Source organism: Protopterus annectens, chromosome 5.part0 (genome assembly GCF_019279795.1).
Source record: "Protopterus annectens isolate FY-2018-M chromosome 5.part0, PAN1.0, whole genome shotgun sequence".
NCBI lineage: Eukaryota > Metazoa > Chordata > Ceratodontiformes > Protopteridae > Protopterus > Protopterus annectens.
Genome location: NC_056735.1, coordinates 924,120,636 through 924,139,622, shown reverse-complemented (window position 1 = coordinate 924,139,622; position 18,987 = coordinate 924,120,636). Strand labels below are relative to the sequence as shown.

The 18,987-nt window shown below is 40.0% G+C and overlaps 1 protein-coding gene across 1 annotated transcript in view; it reads right to left on the bottom strand.

Annotated features, from left to right (window-relative positions):
- ARHGAP42 (Rho GTPase activating protein 42) overlaps window positions 1–18,987 on the bottom strand; it is a 1,340,395-nt gene that overhangs the window by 727,700 nt on the left and 593,708 nt on the right. The gene's annotated exons all lie outside the window — the stretch shown is intronic.

Sequence of the window (18,987 nt, the reverse complement as noted above, 5' to 3'; positions counted from 1 at the left end):
AATTCCTGTATTTTACTCATACTCAATCAGCACTTCTTCAACACTAAATATAAAAGCAGAATCATTCATTTTTATGAAAACGACATAATCAGTACCTGGTTTTAGCACACATACTGCTAAATAGACATTTAGAGTAAGGATGTTACAGAATTTCCTCTAAATGTGGTATTTTGCATACTGCTGGTTCTGCATTACATGGCAGTGCATGTCACTATTGTGAGCTGCACTTATGTCCCATGGAATACAACAGAAATGAACTGTAATAGGTTCCTAAGTTATTACCAGGCTTGCAGTCCAGGAGACCATTGAGAAGCCTACCACAAATTTCCCAGTTGTCCTCAAGCACTGTGTGTTTAAGTGACTTGCTCAAGATCATACAATTGGCAAATGAGAACTGAGGGAATAAGCTTACATCTTTAACCTGCTTTGCCAACTGCCAGGCATGGCATGTGTAACAAGCCTATAAGCATTCAATATGCATAAAACAGAATAATTCTGATAAAACATAAGGCAATCAAATAAAGATCCAGTGATACAGAAAGTACAGTTTTGTACCTACCATAAATGTAGATGTTCGAGTGCTAATACAGCTGCAGTAATCACAGATGGGTTTTCTGCCGTCAGGCGGGTCCTCGGTCGGCCGAATTCCAAAGTCTAGGTCCGGCGTCGGTTGTTGTCACTTTCTTTCCTGACGTCAGTGCGACAGGGGTATATAAGACACAGCCGACGCCATTTTCTTCAGTCTTTCTTGCCCCAGATGTCAGGTGCCCCCAGAAGGAAGGCAATACATAAATTATATATATAAGCATGCAATGCAATATAATCAAAAATCAGTAGTTGCAAGCAAATACACCATAGAAGGATAATCCAATCAGGTTGTATGAGGAGGTGTTAGCCACTAGGCCTTTACCAAGAGGGGAAGGAGGGAGGGAAACCTGTACTGCAGCTGTATTAGCACTCGAACATCTACATTTATGGTAGGTACAAAACTGTACTATGTTCATCGTGCATACAGCTGCAGTAATCACAGATGGGTAGAATCCCAAAGCTACGCACAGGGTAGTAGGCACTAGGTGGAACTGGGAGGAGCCAGAATGCCCTGCAACACAGCAGTGGCAAAGCCTGCTCTAGTTTTGGAGTATAAAGGCAGGTGGTAATGTTTTGTGAAGGTATGCACAGAACTCCAAGTGGCTGCCTCCAAAATATCTTTGGTAGGGACTCCTCTGAGGAAGGCTGTAGAGGTAGCTGTGGCCCTGGTGGAGTGGGATCTGATGCCTGTAGGAACAGATTTGCCATGAAAGGAGTAACAAAACCATATGCAGTGGCCTATCCATTTTGAAATTGTCTGTTTGGAAATTGGCTTCCCTTGAGCTCCTACAGCATAGGACACAAAAGTTGTTCTGATTTCCTGAAAGGCTTTGTTCTGTCCAAATAGTAACGTAGCTGTCTATGGATGTCTAAGGAATGTAGCAGCCTTTCCCCTTTGTTTTGAGGATTGGGGTAAAAGGTAGGTAAGTGTATGGCCTGATTTAAAGCTACCCTGGATACTACCTTAGGCATAAATGACGGGTTGGTTCAGAGGGAAACCCTGTCCTGATGGAAGATGAGAAAGGGCTGCACAGCCATGAGGGCTTGCAGTTCGAAACCCTACAAGCTGAGGTAATGGCCAGAAGGAAAGCTGTTTTCCAGGACAAATATTGCAAATCTGTTGAGGCAGCTGGTTCAAAGGGAGGCAATGTTAATTTTTCTAGAATGTAATTAAGATCCCAGGCTGGTATTGGTTGTTTCCTTGGAGGTCTTATATTCTTAGCCCCTCTGAGGAACTGTCTTAAGAGTGGGTGAGAGAATAAGGGTGGATCAGTGTTGTATTCTGCAGAAATGGCTGAGGCATGAATTTTGATGGAGGAAAATGAAAGTCCACTGTTCAACAGCTCAGCTAGATACTGTAATATCTGAGGCAAATTCAGTTTTCTAGGATCCTGTCCTTTTTTCTCATTCCAAGTGCAAAACCGTTTCCATTTTGCGGAGTAAGCCTTTCTTGTAGATGGCCTTCTGGCCTCCAAAATGACATCCTGCACCTCTTTGGAGAGTAGGGTCTGTTGTGGTGTTAAGGAATTTTCCATGCAGCCAGATTGAGTGTTTTCAGCTGACTGTGAAGAGTTTTGTAGCTGTGCTGAGTCAGTAGAAGAGGCATTAGAGGTAGGGTCCAGGGAGGAGTATGTGTTAGGCTCCTCAGGAGTGGGTACCAGTGTTGTCTTGGCCAGTCTGGAGCAATCAGTATCATCTTCGGTCTGTCTGCTCTTGCTTTCAAGAGCACCTTGGGCAGAAGAGGCAAAGGTGGGAAAGCGTAAACTGTCCATGCTGCCCAACTGAAAGAAAGGGCGTCCACTCTCCAGGCCTTTGGATGGAAGGTCCTTGAGCAGAACTTTGTCAATTGATGATTCCTGTGGGAGGCGAAGAGATCTATGTCTGGCCTTCCCCACGCTTGGATTATCTTTGTAAACACTTGAGGATGCAACTTCCATTCGTGTGGGTCTGTCATATTTCTGCTTAGATTGTCTGCCAGCGTGTTTTCCAATCCTGGCAGGTACTGTGCTTGAAGTTCGATTTGCCATTCCAGAGCCAAGTTCCAAAATGACATGGTTAGCCTGCACAGGGGGTATGAATGTGTTCCTCCTTGTTTGTTTATGTACCACATTACTGTGGTGTTGTCTGTTCTTATCAATAATTGCCCTGGATGCAGGAGGTCCTTGAAAGCTGTAATTGCATTTATCACTGCTAGCATTTCTTTTTGATTGATGTGAAGGTGCTTTTCCTTTTGGGACCATTTGCCCTGAATGCACCTGTCTGTCATGTGCACCCCCCAGGCGTAGTCTGAGGCATCTGTTGTGATGACTTGATTTGCTTGAGGCTTGCAGAATGGTAGACCTGTGTTTGTTTGGCATGCTTGGGCCCACCATAGAAATTCCTTTTGCAAACATGGGATTATTGGTATTATTGTTTCCAAACCGTGGCTGTGTTGAGACCATAGGTTTTTTTAGGTACCATTGGAGTTTCCTCATATGCAACTTTGCACATGGGATTAAAAGAATGCAAGATGCCATGAAGCCCAGAGCCTGCAGGATTTTCCTTGCAGTGAGACTGGTACAATTTGCTAGTATTTTGAAGTACTGAGTTAGTTGCCCCTGTTTTTCTGGAGTAAGACAGGCCATCTGGGTGTTTGTGTCCAAGTTGGCACCCAGGAAAGTTATTTTCTGAGATGGTGTTAGCCTGGATTTCTCTTTGTTGACTGTGTATCCCAGAGAATTCAATAACCGTGTTACATAAGCCAGATGTTCCAGAAGTATGTGTTTGCTGTCCGCTTGGATCAGGCAGTCGTCCAAATAAGGGTAAATTTGTATCCCTTGAAGTCTGCAGTAGGCAATCACTGATGCCAGGCACTTTGTGAATACTCTGGGTGCAGTAGATAAGCCAAAGGGCAATGCAGAGAATTGATAGTGGATTGAACCTGCAAGAAATCTGAGGTATCTTCTGCAGCTTTGTCTGATTGGGGCATGCAGGTATGCCTCCTTGAGGTCCAATGTTACCAGCCAAAACTCCTTGCCCAGCATGGGAAGAAGTTGCTGTAATGTGAGCATCTTGAATTTTGGCACGAGTAGAAATGTGTTTAGGATGGATAAGTCCAAAATGGGTCTCCAGTCGGTTCCTTTCCTTGGTACCAGAAATAGTCTGGAATAAAACCTTGACCTTGTTCGTGAGTAGGTACCTCTTGAATAGCTTTCATGTCCATGAGCTTTGAAATTTGTATTTGAGCCTCTGCCCTTTGATTGTGTGGCAGGTTCGGCATGCCTCTCATTTTTGGAAGAGTGTGAAAATGAAATCTGTAGCCTCTGTTTATAATGTCCAGGATCCATTTGTCTGTTGTGATAATATGCCAATTTCTTGTAAATAATGCCAGCTTTCCTCCCAAGGGTGCTGCCAGCTGAGACTTGCTTGGCATGAAAAGGGGGAAGTCATTGGGTTTGTTTCCTGTATTGTTGTGCACTGGCTTCGCCACCTCTTGGTGCAGGAGTTTGCCATTGTCTGCCTCTATATGATCCTTGAGATTGTCCTCTGCCCCTTGTGCGCCTGTATCTGCCTCTTTGGGACTTGTCCATGGCTGGAAAGGACCAGTTTTTTGAAGGCCAATTTCTGTTAAAACGTGGTGGTTGAACCTGTAGAAAAGCTTTGACAGTTTGCATAGATTTTGCTTTTTCTTCCATTTTCTATAGTATCTCCTCAGCATTAGTACCAAATAGGACATCCTTTTGTAAAGGAGCATCTAGTAGTTTAGCTTTAACATGATCCGGCAAGGTTTGTTCCCTAAGCCAGGCGTGTCTACGAATGACTGATCCTGTAACAGCAGCTCTACTTGAGGCCTCTAGGGCATCATAGCCACATTGTAAGGTGTGTTTACCCACTTGTTCTGCACTATGCATCATATCCTGCAACTCCTTCAAATCTGGTTGTTCAGGTTGTGACATTTTATTTCATAATTGTGATAACAGAAACTGCTGATATTTAAGCATATGGAACTGACAATTTAAGGCCCTCATGGCTAGGGTGGCCGAGGTATATACCTTTTTTCCCCACCTTTCTAAGGATCTGGACTCTCTTTCGGAAGGTAGTGGATTCTTAGCAGTAGATGCCTTCATTCCCTTGGGGCCTTGAGAAATGGTTTCAGGGTCAGCATTATGGCTTTTGTAAAGAAATTGGTGAGAGTTAGGAACTCTGTAGTACCTATCAGGCTTGACTGGGGCAGGAGGAAGGGAATCCGGATTAAGGCAAGCCTCCGAGTAAACATCATCAAGTATGTCCAAGACAGGAGGTATCGCCAGAGGTCTGTGCTGAGGTAGCAAAAGAAATTCCCTAAGTCTTTTCTTGGAATCAGAAAAATCTTGGCCTTCCCAATGGAAGTGTTCCCTCAAGGTATGCAAGTTTTCCCTAAAAGAAAAATCCTCTGGGGGAGATACAGAAGGAATGGACTGCTCTGCATCAGAATCTTCAAAAGGGGAGTACGAGTGTTCCTCTTCATCAGAATGTTCTGAAATAATGGAGCCCTGGTCAGAAGAGGGAGAATCTTCCTCCACTCTGGGTCTCTTGTCTGGAGGGGGTTGGGAACCCCTGATAAGAGTAATTAAATCCTCAGCCATTTTTAGCATCAGCTTTTTAGGCATGGGGCCTGGAGATGGGCCCTGAGCACCAGGCCTCTTGGGATGCATGGCTGATTTGGACTTAGTAAAGGCCTTTATGGAAAAGGAAGATGAGGGTCTAAAGACACCATGTGTGGAAGTGGATCTGTCCACATTAGGAGGCTCAACACTCACAGTGGCTTCGGTGGTTGTAGTCTGGGTATGGGCCGAGGCACCTGCGGTCTCGGTTACAGAAGACACTGCCAAAGAAGTGTCGTCAGTAGTCAGGGGCTGCGTAGGCGCCTCGCTGAGAACCGGACCACGTGTAGCCGGTTTTGGCGTGGTGTCGGTGGAGACCGCGGACCTCGCGTGTCGGTCTTTGTCCTTGCGTTTTTTGGACAAAACGGTAGTTGGAGTCTCCGACGACATTTTATAATCAAAAGCTTTACCAAAAAAGTGCTGGGCGAACTCCGTCCGACGCTTAAAAGTGTGTTTATTGAAAGTAGCGCAAAAGCGACAGCCCGAGGCGTCGTGGTCTGGGCCTAAACAAGGTATGCAGAGGGAATGGAAATCCTTATGCGGTATTTGCTTCCCACAAGAAATACAATTGTTAACTTTGTCTGACATCGGTCTGAGGCAAGAAAAGTTTCCCCAATGGGGTACTTAGCTTTAAAGAAGACTTCGGTTTCTAAATTTTCGTAATTTCAGGAGCTGGCCGACCGGCACTTGCAAACTGCTTCTGCTTCGGGCACCGCGCGGCAAAAAAGACTGAAGAAAATGGCGTCGGCTGTGTCTTATATACCCCTGTCGCACTGATGTCAGGAAAGAAAGCGACAACAACCGACACCGGACCTAGACTTTGGAATTCGGCCGACCGAGGACCCGCCTGACGGCAGAAAACCCATCTGTGATTACTGCAACTATATGCACGATGAACATCTGCATCCAGTTGGATGATGCTGTAGCAAAAGCATCCTTGATTTACAGTTTATTTCAATTCTTTTATTGTTAAAATTTATTGTTAAATTTGTAAGCAATCTTGTAAAAAAATGACTAGAGTTTTGATTTTTAGATTCAGTATTTACTCAACTTATCTACACAAGTTGCACCTCCAAAATAATATCATAGTAAGTATTAGATAATAAATTGCACAACTACAATGAACTGTGGGTAAGAAAAATAAGTTGCCTTCTTAGGTAAGTAACTTCTTACTTATATTGTGGTTTCACTACTACATCATCACATGTGTTAACTTTCAGTGCAAGGTGTTCTACCTGCTTTTGCACTAGTAGGCACCCTGACTTTCTAGGAAGCAAGACATCACTTTTGATGCATGTATCATGGAAATATTGTAGATTCTACATACATTTAGGAAGTGGGGCATTGTGGGTTGAACCTTTCATGATATCATAGCAGTGATTTTTCAGTGCTGAGAAAAAAAACTCGGTGGGGGGGGGGGGGCATCATTATCAACAAAATAATATACATAAATACACTTTTCGCATCAAAAATTGCATCATTTGATATTGTTTATGGCGAGAGGTTAGATCCAACTCCAAATGTTTTTCTTAGACTTGCTTCAGAACATGATCAATGCACTTTAAGAAAAGTTTATTTTTTGGACTTACAAGAAACTGTAGAGGATACCACAATTTGTTGTAATTAAAAGTGAAACAGGATGCCTGAGTACATCCAAATAATTTCATTATTCTTCAGTCAGAGACCAAAATGACTATTTTCAGTCCTTTAGTCATTTTGTTACAAAAAAACAAATACTGATTGAAAGAAGGCTATAGAAGGGATTGGTATGTTTTTTTTAAGGAACACTAACCAATAGACAAGGACTTAAATTTATGCAATATTAACAGTGTGCAAAATCATTCCATGTGTTCTTTAGTGAAAGGGGAGACATTTTCTGTAACAAAAGAAAATATTGATACTTTAACTGGGCAGAACCATGGTAAAAAGCAGTATGAATAAGGAACTTGATTATAAAAAAATAAACATGAGAAAAATGTATGTATTTTTGTAGTGTATAATCCCTAAAATTCAGGAAAAGGATCACTGTTCACAGTAATTGCCTACGTAATAGTGAGTAAATGCAATTCAGAGACAACAATGGCTGCAATGGGAAGACCTCATAATTGACTCATTAGCATATCTCTGAATCACACACTTGCCAAAGCTGTCAGACCTTTTGGCAGTAGTGTTTTTCCTAGCACCCAATGTATTGCACTGGCAAAGGCACTCCCAAAACTCACAAAAGACACCCATTCTGAAACCCTGTGCACACATATACACTCTCTAAGACATTCAATCTCTCAGATATATATACACAAACACACTCACACATCAACAAAGAAATCAATCACATTCATAGAAAACATCACCCCTTCACCTACATGTAAGCTGCAGCACTTACACACACACACACACACACACACACACACACACACACACACACACACACAGATACACATACACACATACACACACACACACTAACACATGCAAACACAAACACATCAAGCTCTTGATTCCCTAACACACCCTAATGCAACCACCCAGGCAAACATATACAGACACACATACAAAGACTAACACCCCCCTCACCTGCACATTACATGTTCAGCGAACTCACTCACAAAATTATTGCTTCCATAAGAGTGAATGAGTGAAGCTGGAAAGATAGCATTCACTTTTTCCTCCAAGATTGAAATTTCACACTGTCAACCACTTCTCTGAAATTCTTAGAAGCATAAATCAGACACTGCCAGCATTTCTAGGGGACAGCTCATGGTTATTCATTACTAGCCAGTCTGCTGGACTTCCACATAACTGTGCAGATTTGCAGGCTAAAATACCCTCCATGCTGAGGCTCCCACTAGTGGGAAACCTCAGCTGTAGGGAAGTCTATAAATCAGAAAGGTTTATTCTGAGGGCAGAAAGCACTTAAGACTTCTCCCTCACAGTAAACTTTTTTGAATCCCAGTAAATATGTCAAATAATATAAAATTATGATACACTGGTATATTTCAAAGTGATTTGCTGATGCTGAATAACTTAATCTTTGCACCACTGCATATGGTGCATGAACTGCTGAACATCATATCTGCCACTTCAAGGAACATTTTTGGCATTGTGTTATTTAAAAACAAGCTTCTAAATCCTAAAATTTCTAAATTCTGATGTCACTGAGTATAAACAGTGAAATTTAAACTTAATGGCATCAGTATAGGGAAAGCATTAGGATACATCCACAAACTTTAATGGCTGTGGAACCATACATACACACAGACACATTCATTAAAGTCTAATGGGACAGACTGAATTAATGAGCAGTGCTTTAATAAAGATTTTTTTTATTAAAATACTGTCCAGAAAACCATAATGACTGACAAAATGGTACTGTTTTACAGTACTTTACTTACCAGAGGCTGCAATGCACATATGAACATCAACAAATCAATTTACTTGGAAATGTAAGATGATTCTTTCTTTGATGTTAGGCTATACTGATGTAATCTCATGGTTGGCCTAGTAATTTTGAATTAACCGTGTTATTACAATTAGTAAGTTGACTGGTTTTGTGGTTCTTTGTATCTGGCATCTCATAAAGTCTAACATTGCAGATGAGAGTGCTTACCTGAATTTTTAACCCAACAAAGTGGCAGTAGTTTTGCTCTCAGTCCATATTGCTAATGTTTTGTTCATCATCTGTAGAAGTGTAGCTAGGGTTGGAAGTGGTGGCAGCCATCTAGGTGCAAGATTTTGAGGTTGTGATCAGTAGATGCACACTGATCAGTAGTGCAGAACAGGTATTCATTTCTGTACCAACATTTCAAAATGCAGTTACTGAAATGAAAATTTATACTGCTTTTTTGTGGTCAGTACTGAAGCATGTGTGATGCAAGTTGCAGCAAGTTAGCAATTTGTATTAAAAGTAGAAGATTTTTTGCTCCTCAGCTTAGAGTTGAGGGGTACCAGACTGGAGAACTGTAGCATGTACTAAGTGAGACAGCTACGGCTTTGATTGTTTGGAACTGTAAATGATTACTAGTTGGTGCCTAAGCAGAGGGCTTTCTTTCTCTGGATTTAAGGATGTGTGCAGATGCTGCAGAGTAAGACCGAGAGAATGAGAGAGAAATTGGTAGGTTACAACATAAGGTTGGTGATCTGTGTCTTACGCTAGTTCTCTATTGCTATAAAGTGAAATGCAAAATATAACATCCCTGTTATGATCCCTGAGCCCCTTCCCATCATCAGGCATCTTACAATAAGATTTGACAAAATGAATATGTTGCTAACAATGTTTATCTCATTTGTTTAATTCAAAAGTACAGTGTTAAACTCAAGCGCAGGGTTAAATGTTATTGTCCACAGACAATCTTGTTTTTTTTTCCTTACAGGAATCCTTGCTCTGTAAAGACTTGCTGATGTTCTGAATAATGTTAAACGTTTTATATGCAAATAAAGCACTTGGTTACTGAGATGAACCTATAAAAAGCTTATTTACAATGCAGAATAGTTTTTATACTTTGCACGATGCACAATTGCATAAAGTAATAATGTCCATTTCTTCTTACTATCTGCCATTATCATTGTCTCTGAATGTTTGAAAACATCACTTATGCAGTCATTTATGTTAACACATCACCACTCAACATTTAGTAAAGAGACAGGATTTTATGTTTGTTCAGCAGAAAGCTGTTACTCTCAGGCACAAATCATTATCCTGATGACGTTCCCCTTCTCTGACTTAACTTCAGCATGTTGTTTCTTAGTGTCTTATATCAGAGTTCCTCTCAAGAGAGTGAGCCAGGGGAAGGAAAATTTAAGAGCAGTGTTAGGAAGTGTAATATGATGTACAAAGAAGGAATATAGTTAAGTGAAATTAAAGGCTGAAAGTAAAACACGTATAGTCTCTCAACAGGCTGACATAAATAGGCAACAGGGCTTTTAGTGAACTATTTGCTTTTTCAAAGATTACTTTTCATCAGGAAAAGTCTTTTAACTACAGGAGGATGGGGAAACAATTAAAATGTTAAAGGGTTCTGCTCGTAGCAATATGAAATTCAAAAACAAGATACAGATAATATTTCTTCCTTGTAAACTTCAGGAATGCTATTCCCAAAAGAAGTATAAAAACAAAGCCTCCAATCCTCTGCCATTCGTGCAGAGCTCCAGTAAGGGAATTTGATTCTTAGGATGACATACCGGTTTTGCAATCTCTGGAACCTTCCCAGGCCTTTGCCAGTCCTGGCCATCAGCATAATGCTGGTCCTGCCTAGCTTTCTGGCATCTCACAAACGAATAACAGAAAGGTTCCACTGAAGAATAGTAGTGTCCACAAATTTATTGAAGTGCTTTTTGTTCAAGTACCATACAGAACTTCATCAGAGTTTCAGAGTTTTACATCTGTTAGCTTTCTGGCATGTTCTTTTTTTATCATTCATTAGGTATGGAAAAAAGAGCAGCTTGATGTGAAAGTCTGTACACTTGGAGAAAACCCAAAGAAAAGACAAAAATAGTACAAAATAAATAAATAATGAGTAAAAAATATCTATAACTGTATCTGTCTACCTATCTATCTATACAAAATATGACTGAATTTCTGGTACGTCTCTGGGTATTAAGTTGTTTCACTGGGACACAACTCATCAAAATACTTTTTCATTGAATTTACTTCCTTTCCCTGAAGCTGTGTAATCTTGAAGTTAATTTATTAAAGTAAGGGAGAGGTATAAGTGTAAAACCCCCTCACATGGGACGACAAGAACACAGCCTTTCTCTACAAATCCCAGGGATGCATGTCTCTATAAGTTATGCTTATTATTTATGCTGTGCTGATGAGGTCAATAAAAATGCAGAGACATGCATGTCCATAGCTAGTGAGATTTGGCTTTATTGGCATGAATGCAGCTATGAAAACATAAAAAGTAAGAAAGTCATGGACATTCAGAAGCCATGTAGCTGAAACACTTGACATCCTTAAGGGGTTATCTGCATATATCCCATGAGCCTCCACTACAGGAGGTTTAACATATCACACAATGAAAACTCTAGATTGGCTGAGTTTTTCTTGCGGTTTTTAGTTTGTTGTCTGACAGATTATTTTACTGCTGAGGTTCACCTTGCCAAAAGAATTGCAACACACATATCTGCTTTTATTTAGCTTATCTTTCTTCATAACATTTTATGAGAAGTTTATTTCATCAATCTACCTATGTATTTTTCATGTCTGCAAACCATTCTTTGCAATCTATAGAGTCCAACTTTTCCTGTTTTGGTGATTTATTATCCTCCATTATTCAGAACCATATGAAGGTTAAAAATGTACAAGGTTCCTGCTTTGGGAGGAAGCTTGTAGATAACAAAAACATCACATTATTTACATGCAGTTGTTTCAAGTTGTATTAAAATATTAAATTAGTTATTAGTTATTAAAATATTAGTTATGATTTTCATAACTAACTGCTGGATGGTGCAGTGGTGAACGGTTTGTGTTGTCACCTCACAGCAAAAGGTTCTCCAGTTTGCTTCTCGGCTGGGGTGCCTTCTGGGTGGAGTCTGCATGTCTTCCCTGTATTTGGGTGGATTTCGTCTGGGTGCTCCGCTTTCCTCCCATGTTACTAAAACATGCATCTGGAGCATTTCTCCCCAGGCCTCTGCTGAAAATTGACTCATTCCAAGTCAAACTTTCCCAGAAAAGAAATGTTAAATAAAAATACATAAATAAATAAAAAAATCTCCTCCCGGTATCAGTTATTACTGTATTGTGCACAATAATGAGTGCATAATGACAAGGAAGTGCAAGCAAATAAATGACATGATACATGGAAATGGCAAAATCAAAAATGTCAGACTGATTAAAAAATGTATAAAACAGGCATGGACCCCAAAACCATAATGTAGAAAAATAAAGGTCTAACTGTGACCTAGTTAATCCAGATTTAGTTAGTTGGCATGGGACCTGATGGAAACGGGGTGAGAGGATGGGAGTTAGTGGCATATGTCTCAAAGAAGGATTTGGTATTCTCTACTGTGCTGGCTTGCAGTGTCAGTACTTGATGCAGTCCAGGGGTGGAAAGGGGTAGAACTATGAGACTGTGAGTGTTCACCCTTACAGGGCACATCTTCTATTAATCATGGTGAGCATATTGTCCACAAAGTGGTCATTTTCACCCATGACAGAGTATGGAAGGCTGTACTGACAAAATATATGGAAGGGATAGAAATACATGAATGTGCACATGCAGTCAAATAAAGCATTTTAAGAGTAAAATCTGAGAAGTGTCACCGCTAATGTCATGAACAATGCATGCAGCTAGGTGTAGCATGCTGCATACCCACAGGTAATAGTGATGTTGTCTCACAACTCATCTGCATAGTCTGATGCTTGATGGTCTGTAGTTAAGCCCCCCCCCCAATGTTCAGATCCTTCTAAAGCTACAGAAGATAAGGCCACTGGAGGCAGACTAGATGGGATCAGCAATGTGTTTCATGACGGCATCTATGGATGGACATTTGCCACCAGTGATCTTAGCACTATTGTCTGCCCCTGTCTCTATATTTCATGATCACTGCGCATTTGTTGCACATCATAATAACTATCTCCACAATGCTGTGGACAGCAGCACATTGTGCCTAGATATCAGACCTGCATCTCCAATAGTTAACACCAAGAGTTGCTGATATTAGAGATGGTTCTGGTGTCTTGGTGGTATCCAACCCCCACAACATCTATTTCAAATGGTGGGTAACTGCATCTTACAGCGAATACACATTTCAGATGCAGTGTTTGTGTTGGTAGCACTGGTAGGAAGAGCCTCTAAAGGACTTCTAAATAGATGATGTTCCTCTTGAAATTTCTGCCTGTGTGCTCAGACTGTTTCTCTAAAGGGACCGCTGTAATAATGGATTTGGGTGACCCAACTCTATAGTACTGCAGAGAGTGCCACTGTGCCATCAGACTTTGCCACTTGCATTCTGCCATCATCACCATCATCGGCATCAACAGGTGCTTTGCTGACATAGGCCCTATATTGTCCTGTTATGCTGGACCCACCACTAGCAGAACCTGTGAAATCAGGAACACACATGGCCACATTGTCTGCCCACATGCATATACCCCTATAAACTTATTGACATTCATAGTACTACAGTGGATACATACCACTACACAGCATGCACTGATATACATACCTTATCATGCAGGTTGTTGCAGTTCCAGACTAGAGGTGTTTAGGAATACAGGTATGTCTTGCTCAGTCTTTCCCTTCAAACATATAGTCCAGTATGCTATAGTCTATTGTCTTGGACACTGATAATATGGTGTCTTCTTAACTGACACACAGGTGGCTACTATCTGCACAGCTCCTACATCCATGCCAGCCCCCCTCCCACAAATGGGGGACTTTTCATCCTGTCTAGTGAGTGAGACCAAATACTGCTCACCTTCACAAAGCCACTTCACTGTTGGATGTCGAACTTTCTGTTGGATCTGTCTGTCACAATGCACAATATTTTATCCTTCACATGGAGTATCATATCAGTATCTCTTCATCTTACTTTCTGAACAGACTTATTACAGTTCTTCACAACATTCACATTTCCCACCAGCGCATGTTAAATTTCATCACAATACTGCATGGCTGTGGCTCCTTTGTCCAGAAGGCACATGCCATGTATGGGAGGAAGGCTTACAGTAGCAATTAATTCTCCTGCTTGAACCTTTCCAGCTGCTACCTCTCTTGATGGACATATTGGTATACACACATCTGTTGGTGTAACACATCAGTCAATGGAATTGCATTGTACACTGTGGGATGACCACACCTATGGCCACATCCCCTTTTATGCACTTATGTGTCCTTTGCATTACAGCTGTGACCAAGTACTTACCTTTTCTGGATGGTACCCCTTCCTCTTTGTACACCTGTTTATCAGCTGTATTTACTATTATGCACACCCTTCCCACAATTACATATATAGCAATACCTCAAAATATGGTCCTATCTCTGTTCCATGTCCATCACATGGTTTCCATTCAACACAGTCATTGCACCTCACAACACAGGCAGACAGTGGAGTGCCATGCTAATATCCTAGGTTTGCAGTTTCATGTACATCAGAAGGTGTGTCTCAGTGTGACTGACATTTACTACAAGATGGCAGTTGTTACTGAGGCACTATACCAGGCAAGACTCCTTTAGCTACGTAAAGCTGTAAATCTAGACAACCTATAGTGAAATTCCGCTATTCTAGCTAGCACATTGATACTTTATTATTATACTCTCTCTCTCTCTTTCATCCTGTCCATGCCATTCAGCATTTCAGGCAATGAGAACTTTCCAGGCACTCGTTGTTTCAGTAGCAATTACAATTTTTCCGGGGTCAGGTGGCTAGCCCAGTGCCCAACCCTCCTTGGAGAGGGCACACATACTCATACCTATTTAGAGTATCCAGTCCACCTAATGCATGTCTTTGGAATATGGGAGTAAACAGACTCACTTGGAGGAAATCCACATGAACATGGGGAGGACATGCAGATTCAACACAGAACGCACCCCAGCCGAGAATCGAACCGGAGAACCTCTTACTGTGAGGTGACAATGCTAACCACTGATCCACTGCACCACCCTTTTATATCATCCTTCCATGAGCTAATTAGTCCAGAAGTTATGTCAATTAGGCTACTTATTACCACTCTTTCTGAATCTCTGTCACAGCCCTCTGCACTAACCAAACATGCTAGTGGTCAAAGTAACCACAAAACATGTTCATAATTTCATAGGCAAGTACTAGGCTAGCTGCCCTTGCATGCCATGTTAAGTAGTGACAATTTCACTTTTTGTGCTCAAAATAACCTATCCCATTTGGTTATAGACTGGCTTTACCTATCCCATGGCCGATAATTTCATATTAACCCTAACAATCATTACAGGGATCATACCTTAGATAATTTGAGCATAACAAAATCTAAAAACCATTGCTATATAAAAATCTATATAGATAAAGAATTATTATTGCTATATAAAAATCTATATAGATAAAGAATTTCGGAGTGCCTCTGACCATTAGTAGTACAGGAGACGGTCTTGGGGTAAACTTTCTGTTTCCCATCCATAGATCTAAGTTGAGCTTGAAAATGGACAGCACCGCTCCCACATCTATGCCAGCCCCCTTCCCACATATGGGGGACTTTTCCCACTGTCTAGTGAGTAAGAACAAATACCTCCTTATGTGGGTGGGGAGTCTGTTCCACAGCAAAGTTATCTCTGGGAAATACACCTGACCCTCCAAACCATTTTTTTGATGTTGTAGAAGAGGTTTACTGCCCTAGAATGAGTGTTACTAATGACATTTGACTTAGTGATGTGCAGTAAATCCATCAGTAATGGGTCAGAGAATACCTTGTATGCCAGACACTGGTCAAGGTCATCTCTTTGCAGTCTGTAGGATACCAACTACAGTGAGATGGCTTTGACTTGGTCCATGTAAGACACATTGTTTATGCCTTAAATCCTTTTATTAAGGTATCTCTGTGGATGGGTCTATATTAAAAGCACGAAAAGACAAAACCGCGAATGCTCACATGAGCGAAAATGCCAGTAATCGAACTTGGTATTGTGGGGGGCTGCCACCCCCCACACCCCCTGCTAACTATATATTCTAACTCTGAGATCGCAGTACAGTGAGGAAAGGGCAAATATCCCACTCCTCACTGAACCACGACCCCACAAACACCCTTTCAATTCCCGGCATTTTCGCTCATGTGAGCGTTTGTGGTTTTGTCTTTTCATGCTTCTAATATAGACCCTCTGTGGACATTCCAGCTATTGCATGTGTTTGGGCATATACATGCCAAAAAGGGGGGCATTATATTCAATGATTGACTTAATGAGGACTGAGTAAAGGGGGACAATGACATCCATAGAGCTGGACACAATCCCTTTGTTTATAAGTTGTACAATACAGAAGGACTTTCATACAACAATAGACACGTTGCCCAAAAGTTAAGTCACTGTCCACATAAGTTCCCAAATCTTGAACAACTTGTCAACTCTTAGGGACTGATATGATCATGCATAAGGCATATATATATATATATATATATATATATATATATATATATATATATATATATATGTATATATATATATATATATATATATATATATATATACCCCCCTAAGACCTAGTGCAGCACTATATCCATTCTTAGATATCTTAGAGATGCATACAGTAATGCTATGGTGCAGTGCTATAAGTGTGGCATATGATCCACAAATGTGAGTCCTTGCATATGGGGGCTACCATTTTCCATTCTTGAGTGGACCAGAATCAGTGATCATGGCCACTTCAAGCACTGTAGAATACAGTGCTCTGATAGGGTGCACCATTCAGAGCAACATTTTATTGCTCTTCTTGAAAAGGGACATTGTTTTTAAAGACCTTTATTAAAATATCACTTAAGACATAGGCACACATAAATTAATAGAAAAGAAAACAAACCATATTAATGTTTCCCATTTACACACATTACTTTCTTTATATCAAGTGTCTTTCAGTCCAGTATTATATAAGTTATTCAATTCCTGCCTTCTGTTAAACCTCACTACGCCTCCTGAACATTATTCTGAATGTATTCCTCCCATAATTTCCATTTATTTGTATGTAATTTGCTCCTTCCCTTTTCTAAAGATACTCTGCTCTTTTACCTCTTTTACAATACTCAGTACTTCAAATACAGTTAGTCTGATATTAATTTCCAGTTTTAACTGGTTGCTTTTTTGCAGCCAACAGAATTAAACTTAATGTGGCTTTATTATGTCTAGGCAATTCAGATCCTGTGTTCCAGCTTAAAAGAATCATTTCTTTAGTTACAGCCATTTGCTCCCCTAATATTTCTGACAGAGTACTCTGAAGGGAATTTTTTTAAATCTGCCAACTCATTACACTCCTTGCTCTTTCCTGCCCGTTTATTGGTTGAGATTAAGATTTGAATCACCAACGGCCACATTACCCTGAATGTGTCTGATCTTGGAAGCTTAGCAGGGTCGGGCCTTGTTAGTACTTGTTGGCAGTTTAGCTGTGATTAACTTTTACAAAGCTGGGCACTTTGCTGTTTTTCATTTGCTATTCATCCTATTGGTCTATTTTTACCCATAAACAATCTGATTGGCTGTTTGCTTTCAAATCCTTTACTGACTGAGATTCTGATTTGAGCCATAACATTGGCTGATTATTCCATTGGATTATACACATATTTAAATAATTTGATTGGCTGTTCGTGTCCTAGTTCTTTATTGGTCGAGATCTTGATTTGAGTTATGACATTGGCTGTCTATTCCACAGGTCCACTCTTAGATCTAAACAACTTGATTGGTTGTTTGCATTCCATGTTATACTTCTTCAGACCAGACCCCGTTTTTGCTATTGTCTACTGTTTGTCACCTTGCTGTTACCTTATTGGCTCTTCGGCTGGTATAAGTCAAATGACTGGTCTGTCAACATTCTTCACACTTGCTACTTTTAATGAGCATTTTTTTTATTTTGTCATTTAGAGGTTATTATAGGAAACACAGTTATTCATTCATTTTATATACATCTGGGACACATTTTTCCAAGTAATAATGATAAGTTTTTAGTTGGAGCATTTTATTTGTATTTATAATACTACAGTTGTGATTAATTTTTATAAAGCTGAGTACTATGTTGTTTTTCATTTGCTATTCATCCTATTGGTCTATTTTTATATTTAAACCATTTGATTGGCTGTTTGTTCTCTAGTCCTTCACTGGCTGAGATTCTGATTTGAGTTATGAAATTGGCTGACCTTCCCATTGGTTCATACACATATTTAAACAATCTGATTGGCTGCTCACCTCCCAGTCATTTATTAGTTGAGATCTCGATATGAGTTATGACATTGGCTGTTTACCCTATTGGTTTCTTCTTAGATTTAAACAACTTGATTGGTTGTTTGTATTCCATGTTATACTTATTCAGACTAGACCTAGTTCATTGTTCATTGTTTGTTACAATGCTGTTATCTTACTGGCTCTTTGGCTGGTATTAGCCTAATGATTTGTCTGTGAATGTTCTTCACATTTGTTACTCTTAATGATTATTCTTATCCATTTTTTTTGTGATTTAGAGGTTATTATAGGGAACATACAGCTATTTATTTATTCTATATATATTTTGGACAGACATTTTTCTAAGTAACAATGATATGCTCTTAGTTGGAGCATTTTATCTGTATTCATAATATTACAGGATAAATTACTACTTTTAATTGATTAAGTACTCCATTCTAGCACTTTTATTGGTTAGAATTTTAATATGTTTTCATTGGCTGATAATTACAACAGACAAATGTGATTGGACAGGAGTTATATAAATATTTCTTCTTTGCTCAAACATTTTTGAATCTGAAGAAGGGTGGAAGCCACCCAAAAGTGCTCATTCTTTTTTATATTTTTCAATAAAATTGTTTTATGACTACAGCCATGGTGACTGCACTGTTACATTTTGGGACTTGTATCTACTTTCCACAGTGCTGTTCTTTGGGTGCCGTGATCTATATTACTTTTCTTATTGTTTATTTATATATATATATATATATATATATATATATATATATATATATATATATATTTACACACACACACACACACACACACACACACACACACACACACACACACACACACACACACACAAACACACCATACATACATACACAATACAAAATAAAACTGGTGGCCCAACAGTCTCGATTTAATGTTTATTAAAAGGCAACAAAGGT